The sequence below is a fragment of the Enoplosus armatus genome, chromosome 16 (genome assembly GCF_043641665.1).
Source record: "Enoplosus armatus isolate fEnoArm2 chromosome 16, fEnoArm2.hap1, whole genome shotgun sequence".
NCBI classification, from domain to species: domain Eukaryota; kingdom Metazoa; phylum Chordata; class Actinopteri; order Centrarchiformes; family Enoplosidae; genus Enoplosus; species Enoplosus armatus.
The window spans coordinates 8,551-31,171 of NC_092195.1; the positions used below are offsets into that span (position 1 = coordinate 8,551).

General features: G+C 42.3%; 1 pseudogene; it reads right to left on the reverse strand.

Moving 5' to 3' along the window:
• Positions 1-1,943: 1,943 nt before the first annotated feature.
• LOC139299194 (interleukin-17 receptor D-like) lies at positions 1,944-17,599 on the reverse strand (annotated as a pseudogene).
• Positions 17,600-22,621: the final 5,022 nt, after the last annotated feature.

The following is a 22,621-nucleotide window of genomic DNA, read 5'->3' on the forward strand; positions in this document are numbered from 1 at the left end:
GGATCGCGCAGTACTGTCTCTTTACTTTTACTGGTACCCATTTCAGGCGATTCTCTAGCGGTCCCGGACCTGCCCTAGTAACCCGTCGGTTATACAGAACCCCTCTTATTTCCGACCCTGATCTCTTCTCCCGAACCAGCCTATATTTGCTCGCAATTCTGGGAGTCACAGTGGAATTTCTCTTACCAGAAGAACATCTCTCTCGAACCTTCCCTCTAGTTTTCCACCTCGATTCCTGCCGTGAGCCGACCCCGGCTCAGACCTGCCAGGTCCCACGTCTCTACCCTGGTTTTCTGGGGAGGTTTTTGGGGGTGCACTCTTCCTCGCAGCACTGAGCCCGCTGTCGTCTCACGCCCAAGGAATCCCACTTCTGACACCAAAATTGTCGTGGGAATTTCAGGAAAAACAGAAGACTGGCAACAAGGGAGTAGTTCTTGTGGTTTTATTCACGTCTGCAGACGGACGGTCCCGACAGCAACTCAATTGTCCCTGCCCGGCTGACCGTCCTGCACCTCAGAGTGGTCTGCTTTTATACAGAATATACAGCAAAGAATGTGAACACTTGCAAGACATACGTCACTCTCTTTGACAGTCATTACCTTGTAAGGATCAAGACCCCAATAAATGGTAATTATAGACAGCTGAAAATACACCAAGATCATTCAGAAAAGGCTATGGTTCCTTGCTAGAGTCAAGGCGGCACCACAGCAAATACCTGTGACCTAAAATAGACCTTTAAGGGTGTTAAAGGGATGTGTTGTATTTTCCCACTACAGTCCAATCAACTGAATTTACCACAGGTGGACTCCAATTAAGCTGCAGAAACATCTCAAGGATGATCAGTGGAAACAGGATGCACCTGAGCTCAATTTTGAGTTTCATGGCAAAGGCTGTGAATACTTATGTACATGTGATTTCTTAGTTTTTTATTTTTAATAAATTTGCAAAAATTTCAAAAAAACTTTTTTCACATTGTCATTATGGGGTGTTGTGTGTAGAATTTTGAGGAAAAAAATTAATTTAATCCATTTTGGAATAAGGGTGTAACATAACAAAATGTGGAAAAAGTGAAGCGCCGTGAATACTTTCCGGATGCACTGTACATATGTATATATATATATATATATATATATATACACATACATACATATACATTGCTATTGTATATATTTTTTACTTTTATTTTTCATATTTGAAAATATTGTAAATGTGTATATTTTTATTTTCTATTTCTCATTTTTATATTTTTTACATACTTTCATTTCTAATTTATGCTGCTTTCTACTCTTGAATGGGAGCACCGGTACTGTACAATTTCCCCCTGGGGATCAATAAAGTATTTCTGATTCTGAATCTGATTCTGATATCCAATGTTATCCACATTCCTTTCAGTCCATTCTCTTTTCTGCTCCACAAGTGGCAAGTCCACATTGGGATGAAAATTACCCCACACAATATTTAGCCCATAATCTAACCCATTTAAACCATATTCGACTGCTACTGTATCAATATTCCAACCAAGTCCTTTACGTTGTTGTGAATATTCCCAACAACCACACAGCACATTTGTTGCAGGTTGTTCCTCATCAGATCCCTTTAACTTAACCCAATATGCTTTAAACAGTCTATGGCTCACAACGATGCCTCCTCCAACCGGGTTGCCAGACCTTGTTGCTCAAGTCACTAAACTGTAATTACAATTTGAATTGTTAATTATATATACACGCGAAAGGTTCATAATTAACAAACCAATCCTTCACTTAAAAACTAAAATGGCATCTAATCAACTGTATTCAGACATGGTTGATTACCAAAATTATTCTAGACAGATAGAGGTTTTTCTGCAGCCTGGCAACCTACAGCATCGACAATACCTCCCATTCAGTCATACACAAATGTCATGAATAAGCCATATATGACATATTTGATGAGCCAAAGAAAACTTGTTTTAATCTTATTTTATTAGATGATTAGATGCATAAAAGAAAATCTAAATTTCACAAAAATACAACACAAAATGCAAGACAACTCACATTTATCCACGTCACCTTACATCAGCATAACATTACAAATGATGGGACCTATTAATCCATTCTTGAATATATGAGATATGCACATGTATACATAAACTATAAGCATGACTGTAAACATACATGTATACAATGTTCAGTATGTACTTCAAGGCAAACATTCTCAAACGATAACTTCAATAACTCGCGTATGAGATTAATTGTTTATTTATGTACAATGCTTGTATTACAAGTTTTTCATTTCATAATAACTTCACATGACACTGCAAGAAAACAAACAGAAAATGTCTTTTGTAAGACTAAGATAGCTTTTTTGACCATTACACACATTACTGGACGTTCTTTTAACAAATCCTTCCTGTACACACACACACACACACACATATACCATGTTAACACATTTTAGAGGTCAAAGTGCACTGCTGCTGCCATTGCAGCACAACTGAGGCAGAGGTGATTAGTTGGTCAATTATTTAAGGGAACCGTTAAGTTTGTGGCCATCATCAGTGTCTATCTTCAGGTAGTCTGACTCACCGGATGTAGGCTGTTGGGATAAGACTGCCATTGGCCAACTATTTCAGTCTGCGTGTTACCGTTTTGCAAGGGCACAGTCACTGCATCCTGGGCTTAGCGCTGTCCAAGACGATTGTGATTGGTTTAAAGAAATACAAACAAGCCAGAGCGTTTTTTTCTCCTGTCCCAGAATGATAATGGGTTGAGCTAGACCTTTCTCCGAAGTGTGGAGATAGGTCTGGCTATGTAAGCCAACTATTCTCCTATACTGGGCTGAGGACCACCATTAAGTTAGGGCGTATTGGATTGCTTTTTTTAGTGTTTAGTTCCCTCCCTCCACAGAGTGATACCTTTTTGCCCTCATTGCCATCCCAGCCTCGTAGATTGCTAACTGCAGAGCTGCTCCGGCTGGTGACTTAGAAAAGCCCTCCTCTGAGATGTAGTTTATCTTCAGGTAACCCCCCGGCCTATGCAGAGCCACTCCATGGAGGTGGGAGAAGAGCAGCGGTAAGTCACTTGTCAGCGTGTAGTGAGATACCAGCCTCAGCTCAGTGGGAATGTCTGTTTCCTCAGAGTACTCAAAAATGGCCGCCATGTATTTGGACATGTCCTGGCCCCTGGCTTTGGCTCGTCCCACCTCCTCTCCGACAAGTCTGATGGCTACATCAGAGCTGAAGGCGTTGGACCCAAAGTCCAGCCCTCTGTCTGCCTCATCTTTGTTGTCACCCTCTGGCTCTGGCTTAGGTCTGCGATTGAAGCCCCAAGAACAGATCACCAAGATAAAGTCGCTCTCCCGGATCTGACGGCAGTGCCAGGCCATACTGCCCTCCTCAGCCACGCTCAGAGAGTCCCACAGGTCCAAGCACACCTGGGAAGAACAAAGGAGAACACTGTCACGACAAAGTGTTCTAATAACACATTTTACACACCCCTATTTCATATTAAAGAAAAGATTGAAACACAGAAATTGTCAATATAATAATTAGCTTTGTAAGATGACAGTTATCCTTTTTTGTATTTCCGTCCTAGCCTTGTGGACAGTGGACCCTTGGGGGCTTACTGGGGTGGGGGGTGGGGTTTCCCATCCAGTCTACATGTGTTTTGTGGACTTGGAGAAGGCTTATGACCGTGTCCCCGGGGGGTCCTGTGAGGGGTACTGTGGGAGTATGGGGTCATCGGGGCCGTTGCTACAAGCCACCTGGTCCTTATATGTATATGTGTATATATATATATATATATATACTGTATATATATATATATATAGTGCAAGCTGTATCTGTATATTCTGCACAAAAGTCAAATACGTTTTCGATGGGTGTCCCTTGTCACAGATTCTGTTTGTGATATTCATGGACAGGATCTCAAGGCACAGCCGGGAGAGGAGAGTGTTTGGTTTGGGGACTTCAGAATTGCTTCTCTGCTCTCTGCAGATGATGTGGCTCTGTTGGCTTCATCAGATTGTGACCCACAGCATGCACTGGGGCGGTTTGCAGCCGAGTGCAAAGTGGTCGTGATGAGAGTCAGCATCTCCAAGTCCGAGGACATGGTTCTCTCCTGGAAAAAGGTGGATTGCTCCCTGCCTGAGCAATCTGAGTTACTGCCTCAAGCAGGGAGTTCAAGTATCTCGGGGTCTTGTTCACGAGTGAGAGTAAAATAGAGCGTGAGATCGACCAGCGGATTGATGCGGTGTCAGCACTAATGCAGGTGTTGTATTGAACTGTTGTGGTGAAGAGGGAGCTAAGCCGGAAGGCAAAGCTTTTGATTTACCACTCGATCTACCTTCCAACCCCTAGCTATGGTCATGAGCTTTGGGTAAGGACCGAAAGAATGAGATTGGGTATACAAGCGACCGAAATGAGTTTCCTCATCAAGGTGGCTGGGGTCAGCCTTAGAGATAGGGGGAGGACCTCAAAAGGGATCCGAAGGGAGCTCGGAGTAGAGCCGCTGCTCCTTTGCATCGAAAGGAGCCAGTTGAGGTGGTTCGGGCATCTGATCAGGATGAATCCTGAGCGCCTTCCTTTGGAGGATTTCTGGACATGTCCAACTGGTAGGAGACCCCGGGTTAGACCCAGAACACGTTGGAGGGATTACATATCTCATCTGGCCTGGGAACGCCTCGAGATCTCCCTAGAAAACATTGCTAGGGAGAGGGATGTCTGGACCACCTTGGTTAGCCTGCTGCCACCGCGTGCCCGGCCCCGGATAAGCAGTAGAAAATGAATGGATGGATGTATTCATAATTTGTTTCTGCCTGTCCGATTCCACTGAATCAGCACACCTGTAGGAAAAGGCATTAGAGCCACGACATGTCATGTCCACTACCTGAGTGGCCATGTGTTGTTGTATGAAGGCCCCTAACTGCATGACAGCTTTGACATGAGCGGGCCCATCATAACTGCTGTAGCAAATCAGAAGACGAGGAGGGGTCAGCCTGTTTCTGGGCAATGCCATCACTTCCTCCTGAGTCCCGCTTTCTTGATGCTGCTTGATAACATCTGAATGGATGAAAATAAGAAATCTGGTTGTATTTCACATCATGCCAGTAATGGAAAAGACAGAACAGAGGTACAAGAAAGGTTCTCTGTCAAATGGTGTAAAATGGATTATTATCATGACTTATTTTGATTAGCTTTCATGAAATGCAAGCAGTGATTTTACATGAAGTATTTGGTTTGTCTTCGCACCTGGTTTTATGTCAAGTTTCTTCATCTGCAGCTTGGGCCTCCTCCTGGTGAGAGCAGCCAGTAAGACTACAAGTATGGCTACCACAGCCAGGCCCAGTGGAAGCATCAAAGCCCAGGAGAGAGTGACAGAGAGTTGCAAGGCACCTTCTGAGGAGTGGGGAGTTGTGATTACATGATAATTCAGTGACAGACCTTAAAGAAGTAGTTTGACATTTTGGAAAATGCGTTACTAATTACTGCCGAGAGTTAAAATGAGATGATTGATACCACTGTCATGCCTGTGTGCTAATTATGGAGCTAGAGCTGGGAGTAGATTATTTTAGTTTAGCATAAAGACTGGAAGCATAATAAGAATATTTCCCCAAATTCCAAAGTATTACTTAAAGGGATGAAAGACTGATGGGATTGATCACACATGTATTAAATATACACAGACTGTATTCATGGTCCAACAGACACTTAAATATTATATCACTTATATCTCCACAACAAAATGAAAAGAGAGGTTTGCATAGCACCTACTATGATGCATAGTGATTGTGTGGATCAGCAGCAATAAAACAACCTCCCCCACCTTTTTGAATGTGCATGACTTGAACACTGAATGTTTTCCTCACTGCATCCACTTCGTTAGCTGCAATCTGTGAAACAAGAAATGTTGAGCATGACAGTTCATTCTTGACCTTGTAGATTGACAAAATAAACTTCTTTTGGGGGCCACTTGGGGGCAGCGCAACAAGCTGTAAACAAAACACTGACACATCACCTTATAAAGTTGATATATCGACTGTGTTGGCTAACAGCCTATTTATCCAGAAGACATGGAGCAACATTAGCATTAATTTGGGGTTGTGATGATGAATGCAAGTCCAATATTCACTCTCCTTTTATCTCTGTTTTGCTCTCCACCAGCTCTTGAGGGGAAATATCTGGCTAAATGCTAAATGCCGATGGTTGAAAATTAATGCATAAAATATATAGATAGTCCATATAATACATATTTTTTGAGACTGGTATTTCAATATAATTTATTAAACACAAAGCCCCTGAGATTAGGTTGAAAACAGTTGTAGTTTTATATATTATGCAATCAGTGTTAAGGATAGAATAGTTATAATCCACTTTTATTTTACCTCACAAGTGTAATTGGTTCCTTCTTGAAGGCCATTCAGCTGATAGCTGTGATGAGTTTTGTTGTTGGTGGAATTCTAAGGAAATTAAATACAAGTATTCAGTTCACTTAATTATCAAATAGTTCCGTAATACACATAATAGAAGCAAGGCATTGGCAAAATATAAAGCTGCAGAAGTTGAAACAACTCACAGGTGTTATGTCTGTGTATTTCATTATGCCGTTTGCGTAACACAGTGAGAAGTAGCTTCTGATGCCCAGGTTCGGGGGAGCCAGGTTAAAGGTCACTATGATGGCAGTCCCTTCATGTTGGACCTCAATATATTTGGGATACCAGTCTACAACCAGACCATAAAATATTGACATGATGTCAAGCTGATCATAAGAAGAAACGGTAACGCTTCATTTTACAGGTCCGCAAATTTCATGATAAGTAGGTGATAATTACATGCATACATACATTTCAAGGAAAGTAATACGAAGTTAACTGATATCTAGATAGTTCCTACTAGCTAAACCCTGTTCCGTTGCCATCTCATCTGTCTCCGGTTCTGGTGCCCATTCCGGCGCCACTCCCCCACTGGGTCCCCCCACCCCGGACTTGAAAACCTTCTCCTCCTGCAGGGCCAAAGCTCCTGTGCTAGCTTCCAGACCCTTGTCGGTAGCACAGGGAAGACTTTGTTTTCCTCCTGGGCAGATCGACTTCAGGGCTAACCCCCTTCACTTTTACCCAACAGCTGGGAAGCAAAACGCAGGAATTTCTTGGTTATTGAAGAGCTGCAGCATTTATTCATGGATTGATAGATTTTCAGCAAGTTTAACTTTTGTGAAAAATCGAACCGCAACTGCTTATTAGGAAAGAGCACAATATAATTCTTAAATAATTTTGCAGTAATTTTGGACACATTTAGGGGTAATTTGGGGATAATTTCAAAGAAATTTCAAATACGTAACTTGCTAATTATCACCTACTTTCCATGAAATTTGTGGACCTGTAAATTGAAGCATTACCGAAGAAGGAAAACATTTATTGTTATACCAGACTTTATTTGGGAACTATGAGAAATTCTCACCTTTTTTGCACTGCTCAAGACCGTTCTTCTCTGCACATGCTGCAAAACCAGCGCATATTACTATAAATTCACCATTGTTTTGACAATAGTCTTACTGAAAGATATATGATGAAAAGGGCAAAGTTTAGAGAGCAGAGAGCTTTCTGGGGACAGAGCAGGAGATGTCATTATATGTACAGTAAATAAGCCAAGAGAAGGAGGGATTTAGATTTTGAAGGTTACCCTGAAGCAACCACAAAGTTCACTGAAACTGTGTGTGTGTGTGTGTGTGTGCTTTATGAGATAATATCTAGTCTAGAGCTTAAAGTAGTCTTACAGCGTGTGGAAAAGATCTTGCTGTGGTAGAACCTCTCCCACTCCTCAGGCACTGGCAGAGCCATGACGGTAACAGCATACTGGGACCCAAGGGAGAGGCCGGGGAAAGGGTCTGACTTGTACACCTGCAGAATTCAGTGGCAATTATGACTTCAAACACACTGCACACTTATCTGATAAGCTGAGATAAGAGTTTTTGACATATTCTTTATTAGTGGTTAAATAGAACGGCTTTCTCATACAAAGTCTCATATATATTGCTGTTATATATTATATATATTCATCCATCTATTTGCTATACCCACTTATCCTTGAGAGTCACAGGGGGGCTACAGCCAATCCCAGCTGACATATGTTTATCAACACTTTCCCCAAAGAATTGTTGAGTCGAGTTGCCATTTTATGTGATGTGACGTTGTGTGTTTTTGATTGAATTTGAACTTTTTACTTACTTTTTTGTAGGATGATTTGATTTGAGCATATGCAGATTTGGATATGAGACTTGGACTTGGTTATGGTCAGATTTGCCTCCCAGAGTACCAGAATACTAGTACAGAGTGGTCATTGCAGCCTGTAGCTCTGGTACTAACTTGTGGTTCTTTCATGAAACATTTACCATTAAATAGATATCACGTTTTTTAAAACATGATCCCTGTCTTTCATAGGCAACAATATGGTGTTTATGCATTGCAGTTCTTAAAAGTCACTTGTTGGTTTAACACTTGCTACACTTTAACAATTTCACACTTTTCTTTATTGTATGATGACGCCTCAAGGACATGTATGGATGTGTTAATGACCTTTGGTATGGTCCAGAATACTTAAATAATCTGTTGATTTCATGAGTCTGTTCTTAAAGCTGTGTTATTATTGGTTCTGTTAGTTAAATTATAAAGCTTGTATGTAAGGTGAAGCATGCTTTAGTGAAGTAATGCTAGATTAAAGCTGCATTTCATGTGTGATTTGTGCTATTTTCCAATGCTTTATGCGAATACATATTTCATATACATATTCTATAGGTGAGTTCAAATGCTCACCTATAGGACTCCATTAGAGATTGTCATTAAGTTGAGTTAAAAGGGTTAAAAAGTGGTATTTGAGTATAAATGATAGTAATGCTAATTCATTTTCAATCTAAAGCATATAATCCAAGGAAAATTGTAAAGCTATTGTGACATATTCCATCAGGATGTTAAAGTAAATGGACTCAAATGGTCTCACATATATAGTGCTTTTCAACCTTCATGGTTCCCACAGTTTTGGAGCTACAGCACTGTGTGTCATCTATAAAGGTTTTGTGAAGAGTTAGACCATCATTCAGCCAGGGATGCTATAGGACATAGTTTTTACATGTAAAACAATTAACACAATATACGTTATATTAACGTACATCACCCCTGTCCCCACTGCGTTACATTAACGCACCCACCCCCTACTGGACACTTTATCTGGACACTTTACTTTATTCTGGTCACTGCACTGTTGTTATTTATCTTATCTTATTTTTTATTTTTATTTTTATTCTTATTCTTATTTTAGCTTTTATATTCTACTTATTTGTTATCAAAACAATAGCACCTTCAGACCACAGCAAATTCCTTGTAATGTATGTTACTTGGCAATAAACAGTTTCTGATTCTGATTCTGATTCTGATTACAGAAACCGAAATGAAGCAGGTGGATAGCAACTTGTTGCCTAGTAATGGGCAAATTGCACTAATCTGTTTCTAATATGTCAGACATAAAATGCATCGTCGTGGGACATAGTGACGCAAATATCTCTTCTTTGAAACTGGCAGATTACATATAAAATTAGACAGATGAGTTGTGTACACAGGGTTGAGCAAAAATGATTTGTTTCAAAAACAAAATCAGCCCCATACAACCTATAGTTATCAAAATAAGGGTTATTAGAAACCTCACCGTTTTCATCGTTTACCAAGTCAAACACAGTAATGTGTGTTCCTTTCATTGGATTAAGTGTTAATGTGGTTTAAATGTATGCATGTGGAGTTCCCACCGTTGTGAGCATGTCCAATGGTGTATGGTGTCATAGTCCTTCAGGACATTCTCATAACAAAAGGCTAAATAACAGACTTCCTGTGACGTTGCCTCTCGTGTGATAATTACAGCTTTTGAATGATCTTGATGAGCTTGATAAAATCATAAGGGCATATTTTCAGTTTTTCTGAAGGATGATGTCACTGTTATCCCACCCAAAATATAACATAATTTCATAAACACCAGGTCATAATGTGAGAGTATGTCCAGAAGCTAAAAGATACTGGCTGCTGGTGTGTCTTCCCAGGGGAAAGTCTTTGGTCTTTGGGGTGGGAAAGATTTAAGATCCACTCCCTGATGAAATAATCTGTAATCAAAATGTAAATGTATTTATATTCAAAGTATTGCTTAGTTGTTTGTTGTTGAGAACTGCTTTTAACAAGAATTTGCGTTAAAAGTGGCATTCTAGGCAGAAAAAGAAGCACAGACCAAAGCGAGCGGGGCCCTTCCTACCCTTTAAGCATGTGAAGCCGGGATGGAGAGGTTACGGTGGAAGAGAAAGAGCTGACAGGCAACACCAGACCCTCCCAAAGCCTGGAGGGACACCTGAAAGCCTCGCAGGAAGGCGATGCCTGCAGCAAACATAAAAGGACAGCGTGAAGTCAGTGTCACGGACTCGGCAAGCCATCATCTAAGTTGCATACAAACTCCAAAGTCAAATGCATGTGTGTGCTGCTTGTGTTACACCAGTTCAGTGCATGCTCAATTAAACTTTTAACAAGAAAGTCTGTTATACTGTCACCTGTCAAAGCCTGGAATAATTCAACGAGCTGTCTCTCATACCTGTACTTAGAAGCATTCTCATAATGCAAGGCATAATTTTCGCCTTTCAAAAATAATTCACTGTATGTCACCTGAAGTAAATCTTCTTTATGTCAAACCCTGATATGACAAATTATTTGGGGGACGTAACTCCTGCCTGACATGGTATTTTAATTTCAAAACTGGCTACAGTCTTAAAAACTGACCAAACAACTGTATGACTTTCGCCCCAATTTAAAGACATGCTATGTATCCTTATCACAACCGCATACAGAAATTGGCTTTAGAATATAGGATGAGAGTATTTCGTTGTCAATCTGTATCAACATACCATAGTAACTGGGCTTCCAGGAGACAACCATTGTGTCATATTTGGGGTTTGGCTCATGTACAAACTCAATCTTCACATCATTTGGTGCTTGGACATAGTGCTGACAGATTTTAGGGTCTCCTTCTCCTAGCAACTCAAAACATGGCCATGGAATACAACCTGAGGAGAAATAACAATGACACATAGAATATCAAAGTGTTTTGCTGCAAAAGACATTCTCAGTACATGATGATTTCTTGACAGTGCACAAGTCAGCAATCAATACATTTCTGGATATCTAATATGAAAGGAAACAGGATGTTTTAGCAAGACCGGGCTACAGTCATGCTAACGGCTATGAGGTTGTACTTGTTAGCATGCATGGATAAGCGTAAATACAGTAAGATTGTTATTCACGTCGGCGGTAATGACTCCCGGTTACGCCAATCGGAGGTCACTAAAATTAACGTGGAGTCGGTGTGTTCGTTTGCAAAAACTATGTCGGACTCCGTAGTTTTCTCTGGGCCCCTTCCCAATTTGACCAGTGATGACATGTTTAGCCGCATGTCATCATTCAACCGCTGGCTGTCGAGGTGGTGTCCAGCAAACGATGTGGGCTTCGTAGATAATTGGCGGACTTTCTGGAGGAGACCTGGTCTGATGAGGAGAGACGGCATTCATCCCACTTTGGATGGAGCGGCTCTCATATCTAGAAATCTGACCGACTTTATTAGTGAACCAAAACCGTGACAACCCAGAGTCCAGACCAGGATGCAGAGTCGCAGTCCTACACGCTTCTCTGCGCTTCCATTAGAGCAGTTACCCACCCAAAACCCCATAATGACTGTGTCTCCCCCCCGACCACTTAAATTAATTCAATCAAAATTAAACAGGAGAGCAGTCATTAATAAAAACCTAATAAAAATTAAGACCACCACTGCTATAGGACAAAACAATAGGAAAATTAAGTGTGGACTGTTAAATATCAGATCTCTGTCATCTAAAGCTGTATTAGTAAACAAGCTAATATCAGATAATCATTTTGATCTACTGTGCTATTATTACAGCTATTATTACAGCTGTAACTACTATCATCAGTCATATTTCCATTATTATTATAATTATAGCTGCTATTTCTACTGCTAGTCCGTCTGTCGGTCTGTCTATCTGTGTCTTTATGTCTATCTCTCTCTCTGTCTCTTTCTGTCTGTCTGTCTGTCTCTCCCCCTCTCTCTTTCTCCCTCCCTCTCTATGTCTCTCTCTCTCTCCCTCTCTCTCTCTTTCTCAAACCCAACCGGTCAAAGCAGATGACCGCCCACCTAGAGTCTGGTTCTGCTTGAGGTTTCTGCCTCTTAAAAGGAAGTTTTTCCTTGCCATTGTCGCCAAAGTGCTTGCTCATGGTGGGAACTGTTGGGTCTCTGTAATAACATTATATTATTATTATTATCAAAGTGTTTTTATTGAATTTTCTGTTCAAACAACAAACATCCCATTCAAAAAAAAAAAATAAATAAAATAAAAAAAATAAAATAAAATAAAATAAAAAAATAAATTAAAAAAAAGACAGCAGGACTCAAAACATACATCTCAAATACAGGTCTAAACCACAGACAAAACAGTAACAAGACATACCATACTAATATCAGACATCAGACATACCCATCACCCATGTGGGAAGGGAAGGGAAGGAGGGGGGGGGGGTCAAAAGCTGCCATCTATGTTGGGGCTAATTAGAACTCATGTTCAAAGTAGGAAATAAAAGGCTGCCAGACCGTAGAGTACTTCTTAGTGTTGCCCTGCAAGGTGAATCTAATATGTTCTAATTTAAGGTGTGCCATCACCTCTTCTACCCATCGTTTATGGGATGGCGGTGTCGCCTTTATCCAGTTAAGTAGGATCAATCTCCTAGCCAGCAATGAAGAGAATGCTATTGTTTTCCTTTGAGAGATTGTTAGTGGCGCTTCCCTTGGTGTCACACCAAAGATGGCTGTCAGAGGGCCGGGCTCTATATCTTTGTTATAGATTGACGAGAAAGTTCTAAAAATTCTGGCCCAGAACTCTTTCAGCTTGGGACAGGACCAGAACATATGACCTATATTGGCTGGCACCTGTTTACATCTAGGGCAAGTCGGATCAGCCCCCTGATACATTCTTGCCAGTTTGTCCCTTGAGAAATGAAGTCTGTGTAAGACCTTAAACTGTATCAATCCATGTCTAACACATACAGAAGAAGAGTGTATTAGTTCCACTGCCCGTCTCCAGTCAACATCTGATATGTCCAATTCTAACTCTTCCTCCCACTTCCTTTGTAAGATATCAAGGGATGGGGAAGCCACCTTCTGGATGCTCACATAGAGCGTGGAAACCGTCCCTTTAAGAGTTGGATTCATGTCTAGCAGCCCATCTATCCATCCACTCCGCGGCAACTCAAGGGATGAGGCGAATGTCTTTTTCACAAAATCTCGAACCTGAAAATATCTTAAGTAATTCGTCTTTGAGGGGATTCCATATTCCTTCTCCAACTGAGCAGCAGACATGAAAACACCACCTTTAAAAAGATTTTTGACGCATTCCACCCCAGCTCTATACCATTCCCTAAATGCTGTTCCCCCAAGGGCCGGGGAGAATAAGTGATTGCCATAGACGGGAGCAGACAGGAGGGCGTTTCTATTTTTAAAATGTGTTCTGAATTGGACCCAGATTTTGATAGAGTCACATACAACAGGGTTGTTTGTGTAAAGGTGTTTGCTTAAGGGCAGAGGAGCGCAGACCAGGGAGCATAGGGACACCGGGCTAGATGCATATCTTTCCATATGTACCCACACTGGAGTTTCATCGTCATCCAACTTTGAGACCCAAAACAACACCTTATGTATATTAGCAGCCCAATAATAGTGCATATAATTTGGTAGGGCCAGGCCTCCCTCTTCCCTCTGTCTCTCAAGGAACTCCCTTCTTATCCGGGGGACTTTTTTTTCCCAGATAATGGTGGATGTACATTTATTCAGTTCTTTAAAAAATGACTTCGGTATGAAAATTGGTACCGTCTGGAATAAATAGAGGAACCGTGGCATTATGTTCATTTTAACAGAATTTATCTTCCCTGCTAATGATAGGGGGAGGGATGACCACCTTTCCATATCTAATTTTGCCGTATCCAATGTTACTTTAAAATTATGATTAAATAAATCTTTATACCTCCTTGTTACATTGATACCTAAATAGGTAAACTTATCCTTATTTGTTGTAAAGGGATAGGCCTGGAATGAAAGTTTCCTCGCCTGTTTATTAATTGGGAAAAGGACACTTTTTCCCAGGTTAATTGTATAACCCGACACCCTCCCATAGTCTTCGATAATACCAAGAGCTACCGGGATGTTCGTGACAGGATTCGACAGGAAGAGGAGGAGGTCATCAGCGTATAAAGACAACTTATGAATTTGCGTGCCCCTGTGTATTCCCCCGAGCTCAGCAGCATGCCTCAGCATTATTGCGAGGGGCTCAATTGCCACATCAAAGAGCATGGGCGACAAGGGGCAACCCTGCCTTGTCCCCCGAAACAGAGGAAAAGGTTCAGATATTATATTGTTTGTTCTTACCATAGCCTGGGGGTTCGCATAAATTATCTCAATCCACGAGCGAAATTTAGGACCGAATCCGAATCTCTCGAGGGCCGTGAACAGATAGAAATACTCTATTCTATCAAAGGCTTTGTGGGCATCCAGGGAGATCACAATCTCAGGCTCAATGTTATCTTCAGCAGTGTATATCACATTAAACAAGCGACGGAGATTACTGGAAAGTTGTCTACCAGCAACAAACCCTGTCTGGTCAGGATGAATTATTTTACTTATAACAAGCTCAATCCTAGCCGCCAATATTTTGGCCAATATCTTATAATCACAGCCAAGTAGACTCACTGGGCGGTATGATTCACATTTAAGTGGGTCTTTATTTTTCTTAAGGAGTACAGAGATCAAAGCCTGTGACATTGTTTGAGGCAAAGCTTTTTTATCAAGGACCTCCCTATATACTCCACAAAGCAGGGGTATCAGTTTAGAAGCGAATGTTTTATAAAACTCACTTGGGAACCCATCAGGGCCCGGCGCTTTGCCTGTCTTCATATTCCGAATCGCATTCTCTATCTCCCTAGCCGTCATGGGTCCCTCTAATATATCCCTATCTGCGTCATCTAGGGATGGTATTTCCAGATTTTCAAAAAAATTTTTCACTCGTTCCTTGTCATCTGTTTCTGAAGTATACAGATCCTTATAAAAAGATTTAAATTGGTCGTTAATACCCTTCTGATCTATAATTTTGTTTCCCAGGTTATCTCCTATCTGTACTATCCTGCCAGCAGCTGCTGATTGCTTCAACTGGTAGCTCAGGAGCTTACCCGCACGCTCACCATGCTCATAGAGATCCTGTCTTGACCTAAGATATAGATCCTCCTCACATTGACTTATCAAGACATCATATTCAGTTTGGAGCAAAATCCGCTTTCTATGTAGCTCCTCAGAGGGAGTCATAGAATTTGCCAGGTCAACTTCTTTTATTGCTTTTATTAATTCCGTGGTACGTTTCATCTTTCTCTTCCTTTCACCAGCACTGTATGAAATTATTTGTCCTCGTAAATAAGCTTTTAAGGATTCCCACAGAGTGCCATTACTTATATCAGGGGTATCATTAAGTTCTAAGAAAAAGACTATTTGCGAGTTTATGAATTTTGTAAAATCATCATCTGCCAATAGCCTGCTATTAAGGCGCCACATTCTCTGAGGTGGCGTATTCTCAGGAAAGTGAAGTTTCAACATGACCGGGCTGTGATCAGATATTACTATACCAGTGTATTCTACATCTGTTACTATAGAAGTCAGTTTATTATCTAATAAGAAATAGTCAATTCTAGTATATGTTTGATGTGGTGGGGAGTAAAAGGAGTACTGTCTGGAGGTTGGGTTTATGAATCTCCATGGATCAAACACACCATATGCTTTACAAAAAGAGTTAATGCATTGTGCTGATTTACTTAATACATTGGATGTTGGGCTAGAGCGGTCCAAGGTTGAGTCTAGGACACAGTTTAGGTCTCCCCCTAGAATCAGATTATGAGCGTCCAAATTAGGCAGTAATGAGAATAAGTCCTTAAAAAATTGAACATTATCCCAATTGGGTGCGTATATGTTTGCCAACACCACTGGCATATTGAATAATTTTCCAACCACAATAACATATCGACCATGTTTATCTTTTATAGTAGTTGTTTCTACGAATTGTACATTCCTGTGTATAAGGATGGCCACTCCTCGACTCTTACTATTGAAATTTGAGTGATAAATCTGATTGAATCCCCCCCTACAAAGCTTGAGGTGGTCCTTGTTCAACAAATGCGTCTCCTGTAAGTAAACTATCTCCGCTCCCTGGTCTCTCAAATGCGAAAATATCTTACTCCGTTTAGCCGGCTTATTGATCGCCCTTACGTTCCAGCTCATCAATTTTGTGTCCATTCTGCTCGCATCCATGTTTGGTGCCATGTCAGGAGTCCGCAGCCCGGAATCACCATTGCACCCCTATGATACCCACTTTCCGGATCACACCTTGAAGATTTGGCAGCAAAAACAAAAAGGTTAAAAGGAGAGGGTCTGGGGAGGGAGGGGGGGGTGTCACACACACAGACACAGCTAACACATAACACATTACATATATGAACGCTAACACAGTGCTCTTTAACGAGCTCTCTCGTGGCCAACCGGTCCATCATCCTCCTACACACCAAGCCTACCGTGTGCGGCTCCGTGTATATCACCCCCTAACCTTAAAAGTATAACATCACCCCTTTGACTTAATCACCTCATGGGAAAAACAAACAGAGGGAGCTCTCAAGAGCAAGATCCTAAATAATGTAAAATATTAAAAATAGAAATAAAAGGCAATACCATAGGCAGTAGGCAACAATAGCCAAGGGGGAAAAATCAATTCTTAAACCTTGAATAAGACAAAACAATAATATGACAGGGCAACCGTAGCTCCTAGGATGGGATGAGAATTATATATCTATATACAAAGAAAAAAAAAAAAAAAAAAAAAATATATATATATATATATATATATATACACATACACCCAGCAATATATGTGAGTGCATGTGCATATCCCCACTTAAATACACACTGAAACAAATATTTCTTTGTCAATATTGTCAAATCTAGTCAACAAAATCCTGCTTGCAGTAGTCATCCCATTTCAACAGTGTAAGCATGTGTACATTTCTACTTAGCCAAGCTGAAACCAGTCTATATGCTTCACCCAGGGTTCAGTTTCTTCTTGATGTAATCCACGGCGTCTTTTGGGCTCTCGAAGATTTTCGTTTGCCCTCCTTCTGGCGTAATCACCAGGGTTGCCGGGTAACGCAGCCCATATCTGATCCCCGTGCAGGCCCGCAGGAGGCTTCTTGCTTCTTTGAAGGCTGCTCTCTTACTGTTTACCTCCTGGGTGTAGTCCGGGAAGATGTGAATCTGTCCGCTCCGACCCTCCGGTGTTCTCTCCATTTCTCTCGCCTTCTTCATTATCTCCTCTTTCTCTGTAAAGTAGTGACATCTCACGACGAACGCTCTCGGCGGAACTCCGTTCCCGTCTCGTCTCGCGCCGAGTGTCCGGTGTGCTCGATCAAGCGTCGGTGTTACTGCTAGTCCCAACTTGTCTTTCAGCAAGCCCGCCATAAAGTCTGACGGCTTTTTGCCCGTCTCGGCCCCTTCTCTTACCCCCACGACACGTATGTTGTTGCGTCGTGATCGTGCCTCGAGGTCTTCACTCCGTCCCCTCAGCTTCAGTACCTCCTTCTCCATTTCTTTCAGTTTTGTCTCAATGTTGGTTATGCTGTCAGACTGACCATTCAATATTTCATCCACCTCTTTTTTCCGTTCGTCCATCCTATTAGCCAAACTGCTAGTATGATCGCTAATCAGCCTCACCTCCCCACGTAGCAACTCAAACTGAGCTTTAGCATTCTCTTCCACGCTCCTAGCCCATTTTTCCATCTCGGCCTTCGTCTCTTTCCTTCCTTTCTCTACTTCTTCTTTGCACCTCACGATCTCGGTCTTTGTCTCCTCCCTGTATTTCGTATTCTCAACGTTGCCGTTTTTAATCTCGGACATCATATCCTTAGCCCACTGAGGCATGTCGTCGGCACGTGTTAGGCTAATATCACCCTTGCTAGCCGAGGAGGTCAAGTTGCTAACCACCGGCGGCTTTTCTCCGCCCGTTCGAGTCGATCTGGAGGTCATTTTCGGTCGTAAACTGCACTGAGAACGCACTCGTTCACTCCCAAAACAGAATCTTATTCGTCCAGCCCCCCCAAAATGATACAAATATGGCGATATTAATATTTTTGACTACTTTTACACGGAGCCTCCGCACACACGTCTTCACACGGCAAAGCACATCCGGAAGTCTTCCTGTAATAACATTATAAAGAGTCGGTCTAGACCTGCTCTATTTGTAAAGTGTCATGAGATGACTTTTGTTGTGATTTGGCGCTATATAAATAAAATTGAATTGAATTGAATTGAAAAGAAATATTTCATTAAGAATATCTGTCCTAAATGATGATCTGCCAGATCTCATGCTTGTTAGTGCTGCAAAGCTGTCAGATGCAATAACAGTGTTATTTATTTCCTTCTCTTCTATCCACTGCAAGGCCAATAATATTGCCAATAGCTCTGAGGTATACTGACAAGTGGTCTGACACTCTTTTCCTAATATATGATTCAGTCACTCGGATATAAGCTGCTGCACCTGCACACCCTGTAACAGGATCTTTGGAGCCATCTGTGAATATGAACACAGAGTCTGAAAAATGCTGATCAAACTTTGCGGCATACTGAAAGTTGCTTTGACTTGTCCTTCAATTGCTGCTGTATATTGAGGTCTATACTTGGCAAGGAGAACAACCAGGGAAGAATGGAAGAAATTGAAACTGTGGGGCTGTACTGTAATTGATGGCCTTTGCATCACCAATCCACCCAAAACTTTTGTCTCATTATGTTCCCAGCATTCTGTTAAAACACTTTTGGCAGGATGTGTCATGTCTCGTCATTTACGTTAAGTTACCGTTTTTGTCTCGTTTAGTCATGTTGTCTTGTCATTTCCTGTTTTATTTTGTAGTATTGTGTGCCCTCTCGTTTCAGAACATTTTACTTCCTGCCCTCGTGTTTCCCGCCTTTGTGATTGTCAGTCCCCCTGATTGTTTCCACCTGTGTTCACTCACCTCATGTTTAAATAGTCTGCGTCTCCCTTTGTCTTGTGGCAGTTTGTCTTGTCCTCAGTGCCATGATAACCAGCGGTAATTCCATGTCAAGATTTCCTGTTAGTCCCTGTGTGAGTTGTTTCAGTGTTCTTGTTAATTTGTTCACTTTACTGTCTTGTTTTTCCTAGTTTTGTTCCTCCACTTTTTGGGAGTGATTTTCTGTTGTTAACTTTGTAGATATCTCTTGCTTTGTCAAGCTTCATATTTTGTTATAAATAAATACTCTTTATTATATATTTGTACTTTGTTTGAGTCGTGTGTGTGGGTTCATTTTTTGCCTTGCTCAGTCGTGACAAGATGCATATCAGAATCAGAAACTGTTTATTACTAAGTAACATACATTACAAGGAATTTGCCGTGGTCTGAAGGTGCTATTGTTTTGACAACAAATATGTAGAATATAAAAGGTAAAATAAAAATAAGATAAGATAAATAACAAACAGTGTAGTGACCAAAATAAAGTGTCCAGTAGGGGGTGGGTGCGTTAATGTAACGCAGGGGGGACAGGGGTGATGTACGTTAATATAACGTATAACTTGTGTTTGTGTTCGGGGGGGGGTCAATGTAAGTTCGTCAGGTTGACTGCAGAGGGGAAGAAACTGTTTTTGTGGTGGGAGGTTTTGGTCTTGATGGACCGCAGCCTCCTGCCAGAGGGGAGGGGGTCGAACAGATGGTGTCCAGGGTGGGAGGGGTCAGCAGCGATCTTCCCTGCTCTCCTCAGGGTCCTGGAGGAGTACAGGTCCTGAAGAGATGATGTTCAGCTCCCTCAGGAGCTTGACGGAGCTTGACGGACTGGTGACTGGAGGTGCAGCTGTTGGTGTACAGGGAGAAGAGTAGAGGAGAAAGAACACAGCCTTGAGGGGAGCCGATGCTGATCGTCCGCGAGTCTGAGACGTGTTTCCCCAGCTTCACGTGCTGCTTCCTGTCAGACAGGAAATCTGTGATCCACCTGCAGGTGGGGTCAGGCACGTTCAGCTGGGAGAGCTTGTCCTGAAGAAGAGCCGGGACGATCGTGTTGAAGGCAGAGCTGAAGTCCACGAACAGGATCCTGGCATAGGATCCTGCGGAGTCCAGGTGCTGGAGGATGAAGTGTAGGGCCAAGTTGACGGCGTCGTCTACAGACCTGTTGGCTCTGTAGGCGAACTGCAGGGGGTCCAGCAGAGGGTCGGTGATGGATTTGAGGTGGGACAAAACCAGGCGTTCAAATGATTTCATGACCACAGAGGTCAGGGCGACGGGTGTGTAGTCATTTAATCCTGTGGGCCCTGGTTTTTTGGGGACGGAGATGATGGTGGAGGCCTTGAAGCAGGCTGGCACGTGGCATGTCTCCAGTGAGGTGTTGAAGAGGCTCTTGGCTTGTAGTTGGTGATCTGTCTGAGCCCCCTCCACACAGAAGCAGAGTCGTTGGAGGAGAACTGGTCTTGTAGTCTCTCTGAGTACAGTCGTTTAGCTTCCCTCACCGCCTTGCTAAACTTGTACTTGGCTTCCTTAAACTCTGCTCTGTTGCCACTCTTAAACGCCTCTTCCTTTTCCAACCTCAGCTGTCGCAGTCTTTCTGTGAACCAGGGTTTGTCGTTGTTATAACTCACCCTGGTCCGAGTTGGTACGCAGCAGTCCTCACAGAAGCTGATATATGAAGTCACAACCTCTGTGTACTCATCCAGACTGTTGGTAGCAGTCCTGAAAACATCCCAGTCAGTACAGTCCAAACACGCCTTCAGGTCCTCTGCAGCTTCACTGGTCCACTTCTTCGAAGTTCTCGCAACAGACTTAGAAAGTTTTAATTTCTGCCTGTATGCAGGAATCAGGTGGACTATGTCATGGTCAGAGTGTCCCAATGCAGCGCGGGTGACGGCGTGAAAAGCGTTAATGACTGTGGTGTAACAGTGATCCAGAGTCCAAATATACAACTGAGCGCCACAGGAAATCATTCCTGCCTGTGGCCATCAAACTGTTCAACTCCTCCCTCAGAGTGTCAGACACTCAGAAGAAACAGACTGGAAATCTGGACCTGCTTCTACATATACTACCTCACTATTACTTATTCTTAAATGTCAGTGCAATACATATATGGTCAAACACAATAGTGCAATACATACAGTGCATCCGGAAAGTATTCACAGCGCTTCACTTTTTCCACATTTTGTTATGTTGCAGCCTTATACCAAAATGGATTAAATTCATTTTTTTCCTCAAAATTCTACACACAACACCCCATAATGACAACGTGAAAAAAGTTTATTTGAGATTTTTGCAAATTTATTAAAAATAAAAAACCTGAGAAATCACATGTACATAAGTATTCACAGCCTTTGCTCAATACTTTGTTGATGCACCTTTGGCAGCAATTACAGCCTCAAGTCTTTTTGAATATGATGCCACAAGCTTGGCACACCTATCTTTGGGCAGTTTCACCCATTCCTCTTTGCAGCACCTCTCAAGCTCCATCAGGTTGGATGGGAAGCGTCGGTGCACAGCCATTTTCAGATCTCTCCAGAGATGTTCAATCGGATTCAAGTCTGGGCTCTGGCTGGGCCACTCAAGGACATTCACAGAGTTGTCCTGAAGCCACTCCTTTGATATCTTGGCTGTGTGCTTAGGGTCGTTGTCCTGCTGAAAGATAAACCGTCGCCCCAGTCTGAGGTCAAGAGCGCTCTGGAGCAGGTTTTCATCCAGGATGTCTCTGTACTTTGCTGCATTCATCTTTCCCTCTATCCTGACTAGTCTCCCAGTTCCTGCCGCTGAAAAACATCCCCACAGCATGATGCTGCCACCACCATGCTTCACTGTAGGGATGGTATTGGCCTGGTGATGAGCGGTGCCTGGTTTCCTCCAAACGTGACGCCTGGCATTCACACCAAAGAGTTCAATCTTTGTCTCATCAGACCAGAGAATTTTGTTTCTCATGGTCTGAGAGTCCTTCAGGTGCCTTTTGGCAAACTCCAGGTGGGCTGCTATGTGCCTTTTACTAAGGAGTGGCTTCCGTCTGGCCACTCTACCATACAGGCCTGATTGGTGGATTGCTGCAGAGATGGTTGTCCTTCTGGAAGGTTCTCCTCTCTCCACAGAGGAACTCTGGAGCTCTGACAGAGTGACCATCAGGTTCTTGGTCACCTCCCTGACTAAGGCCCTTCTCCCCCGATTACTCAGTTTAGATGGCCGGCCAGCTCTAGGAAGAGTCCTGGTGGTTCCGAACTTCTTCCACTTACGGATGATGGAGGCCACTGTGCTCATTGGGACCTTCAAAGCAGCAGAAATTTTTCTGTAACCTTCCCCAGATTTGTGCCTCGAGACAATCCTGTCTCGGAGGTCTACAGACAATTCCTTTGACTTCATGCTTGGTTTGTGCTCTGACATGCACTGTCAACTGTGGGACCTTATATAGACAGGTGTGTGCCTTTCCAAATCATGTCCAATCAACTGAATTTACCACAGG